Source organism: Dasypus novemcinctus, chromosome 11, assembly GCF_030445035.2.
Source record: "Dasypus novemcinctus isolate mDasNov1 chromosome 11, mDasNov1.1.hap2, whole genome shotgun sequence".
In the NCBI taxonomy this organism is placed as follows: Eukaryota; Metazoa; Chordata; class Mammalia; order Cingulata; family Dasypodidae; genus Dasypus; species Dasypus novemcinctus.
The window spans coordinates 98,826,096-98,830,079 of NC_080683.1; the positions used below are offsets into that span (position 1 = coordinate 98,826,096).

At 36.0% G+C, this 3,984-nt stretch overlaps 1 pseudogene; it reads left to right on the forward strand.

Moving 5' to 3' along the window:
- Positions 1 to 828: 828 nt before the first annotated feature.
- On the forward strand, positions 829 to 1,750 carry LOC101423534 (serine/threonine-protein phosphatase PP1-beta catalytic subunit pseudogene; annotated as a pseudogene).
- Positions 1,751 to 3,984: the final 2,234 nt, after the last annotated feature.

The following is a 3,984-nucleotide window of genomic DNA, read 5'->3' on the forward strand; positions in this document are numbered from 1 at the left end:
TTTCTTATCACATGTATCTTCCCTTTTTCCCAAAATGTCATCAAAATAATAGTAAATGGGTACAAACAATTAATCCATACTGCTTTGAGGATAGGAGTTTGGAGGATAATTGAAAGACCAAAGTTCATGATGATTTCTGCAAGATGGAAGGAAAGAAGGGTGTATTGACAGATAAGCCACGATTGGAGGTAAATTTTGAATAGACTCAGAGAAAGATGGAGTCAAGGCAGAGCTATTCTTGGTATAGTCATCAAGTATGGAGCAGGGGTGGGAAGTGACCCAGAAATCAAGACTGAGTACTTTATGAAGACTTTGAATGTTATGCATAGGAAGAGTTAGGTTTCCCGGGATAGGGGTGGTGGGAGGAACGTGCCCCACTTAAAGCCCTATCAGTTAACCTGTAGAATTTCCATGAAGTATTCTTGGATACACAAAGCAAGATCCACAAGACCGTGTGCATGAGCCTAGGTTTTTTGTTAAACAAAACTCATATGTGTGTATGTAACCTATATATGTGTATCAGTAAATTGTTACATGAACACAAAGAAAAATATGGGTAAAAACAGATTTCTAACAGCTTTTATCTGATAGGGCTTTAAGTGGTTTGCTTTAAAAAGCACATTGCTGGTTGATCTATCCGCTGATCCCAAGTGCCTCCGAGGGTGCGCGCTCTCGCAAGGCTGGGAGGGGAGAGGGCGGGAGTAGGCCAGGGTCGAATGTCCCAAGGTCCGTGTGGTTCGCGGGTGAGAGAAGTCCGAGCAGTCACCGCAGGCTTCTCCAAGAAGCCCTTGTTCCCGCTGCCGGGAGCGAGAGCCTGGTGCCGACAGAATGACTGACGGGGAGCAGAACGTGGACGGTCTCGTCACCCACTTGCTGGAGGTACTAGGATGTGGTTCAGGAAAGATTGTGCAGATGACTGAAGCAGAAGTTAGGGGCTTATGTATCAAGTCTTGGGAGATCTTTTTCGGCCAGTCTATTCTTTTGGAATTGGAAGCCCCGATGGAAATTTGTGGGGCTATTCATGGACAGTACGCGGATTTACTGTAATTATTTGAATATGTAAGTTTCCCACCAGAAGCCAACAATCTTTTCTTAGGAAATTATGTGGACAGAGGAAAGTAGTCTTTGGAAACCATTTGTTTGCTATTGACTTATAAAATCAAATATCCAGAGAACTTCTTTCTCTTAAGAGGAAACCATGAGTGTGCTAGCATCAATTGCATTTATGGATTCTATGATGAATGCAAACGAAGGTTTAATATTAAATTGTGGAAGACCTTCACTGATTGTTTTAACTGTCTGCCTAGAGCAGCCATTGTGGATGAGAAGATCTGTTGACAAGGAGGACTGTCACCAGACCTGCAATCAGTGGAGCAGATTCGGAGAATTATGAGACCCACTGTTGTCCCTAATACAGGTTTGCTTTGTGATTTGCTGTGGTCTGACCCAGATAAGAATGTACAAGGTTGGGGAGAAAATGATCGTGGTGTTTCCTTTGCTGTTGGAGCTGATGCCGTAAATAAATTTCTGAATCCTCATGATCTGGACTTGATTGGTCAAGCTGATCAACCCCAAATTACTGTGGTGAATTTGACAATGCCAGTGGAAGGATGAGCATGGATGAAACTTTGATGTGCTCATTACATCTTTGAAGCCATCTGAAAAGAAAGCTAAGTACCAGTATGGTGGACTGAATTCTGGATGTCCTGTCACTCCCCCTATAACAGCTTATCCACCAAAGAGAAGGTGAAGAAACTCTATAAAGAAACCATCGTAAGATATACTTCATAATATATAAAAGCATACTGTAAAACCATCCAGCCATTTTACACCCTTTATGATGTCACACCTTTAACTTAAGGAGAATGGTAAAGGTTCTTAATTTTTTTCTCATAGAAAGATGTGCTACCCTGTATTGTAATAAGTATAGTGTTAATATACTCAACAAAATTAAATCCAAATTCAAAATTTTCCATTAAAGTTACATCTTCACATATCACAATTTTGAAAGTTGAAAAGCATCCCAGTTAAACTAGATGTGCAAGTTAAACCAGATGAAGGTATGATGATCCATCTGTGTAATGTGGTTTTAGGGTTGCTTGGTTGTTTATTTGGGGCTTGTTTTGTTTTGTTCTTGCTAGAAAAATGGCAAGTATTTTTTAGACTTTTTTCCCTAAACATCTTTTAAAGTGAAATAACATTCACTGACTCTTTTCCCTTATCTACTTATGTACCAATTTGATCTTACTAATAAAACTTATGCCTCTTTGCAGAAAAAAATGAATTTTATAGATACTTATAAAAATTTGCAAAATGCCCAACCCAATAACTTAAACAATTTGACTGGGCAAACTTTACCACTGACAGTGAATACATTGCTTTATACAGAAATTGCCACTGATTTGGATTTATTTATGCACTATAGTTTTTTAACATATTGGTGCTCTATTATGCTGTATCACTTCATTTAACTTTCAGATAAGGCTCATAGTAATTACCAAACTGATTGATAATCACATTAACAACTACAAGGTATGCAGTATCTTGGCTGTAGGTTTAAATTCGCATGATACATCTTTTGGCATGTTTAACTCTCTGGTAACACCCTTACCTACACTGGTTTTGGGTTTGGGGGGCATTTTTCTTTGTTGTTGTTTCTATTTAGATCTACAGAACATGAGAATCCTTTTTTTGAAAAGTCTTGGAAAGCTAATACTATCTCCTTTTTTCTCCCTTCTATAAAGATGTATTTAAATGAATGCTGGTCAGTGGGACATTTTGTCAACTATGGATATTGTGTGCTTAAACTGTCTAATATTGCCATGTGGGTGTTTTATACAATTGATTGTAAGGCTTATATCACTAAAGATTTTTATTCTTCTGATTTTTCATGATCAAAGTTCATAGGACATATTGTGTAACATTCTTTGCAGTAAGCTATAGTAGCAATAATTTCTGTACATGATCAAGAGTTTATTGCAGCATTTCTTTTCCACTTCTCTCTCTTTTTTTAAGGATTAGTATTGACAAGTGGCAAGGAATAGAAAAGTAAATAAAGATTTTAGGAGAACTTAATAAGACATAGACTTGTGATTTTTTTGGATGTGACATAACTGGATGTGATTCTGAAAGCTCTTATTGAGCATTGTCAAATTTGTAAGCTTTAGAAGGATGGACATCAGATTTATAATGTCCTTCTATTATGATGTGAATTCTTGACCTTAATATTGTCTTTGAAAAATTTAAATTGAGAATTCTGTTAATATTTTATGAATTGGTGCATTGTATTACTGCAAGAGATATTTGATCTTCAGCACAGTGCAAAGTTCTTTAAAATGCGTACATCTTTTTCTAATTTCATTTGGTTTAAAGCACATTTTAAATGTAGTTTTCTCATTTAGTAAAAGTTGTCTAATTGAAAAAAAGCACATTGCTGTGATATACAATAATTTAGTCAACTTCAGATTCATAGGCTTCCATTTTGTTTCCATTTTTCATCATTACAAACAATGCTGCCATAAATATCTTTGCATATTTTGTATGGGCACCTATCTTTCTGTGGAATAAACTCCTAGGAAAGGGATTGCTGGGTCTAAGGGTATATGTATTTTTAATTTTAGTAGATGTTTCCAGATTACTTTCCTAGAAGACTGCAACACTTTGCTTCTTAGCCAATAATGCTTAAAAGTACTGTTCTAGAGGTTTTCCTCTTTTTAAAGTTTCTATCTTAAAAAATTTCAAACATTCAATATGTTGGAGATGAATTATTCCTGATAACTAATGTTCCTTTCCACTAAGTGCTGTTCAATACAAACTTTATGAATACAAGTACTATAATTTCTCTTAATTTTCTAATGTTATCTGCACTAGTAATTTCACTATCAAATAAAAGAAAACAAAATAACCTAAACAGATGGCTTTTCCTACTATTTTCCTGGGCACTTAATATCCTTAAAATTCAATTTACACCAAAATTACTGTAAT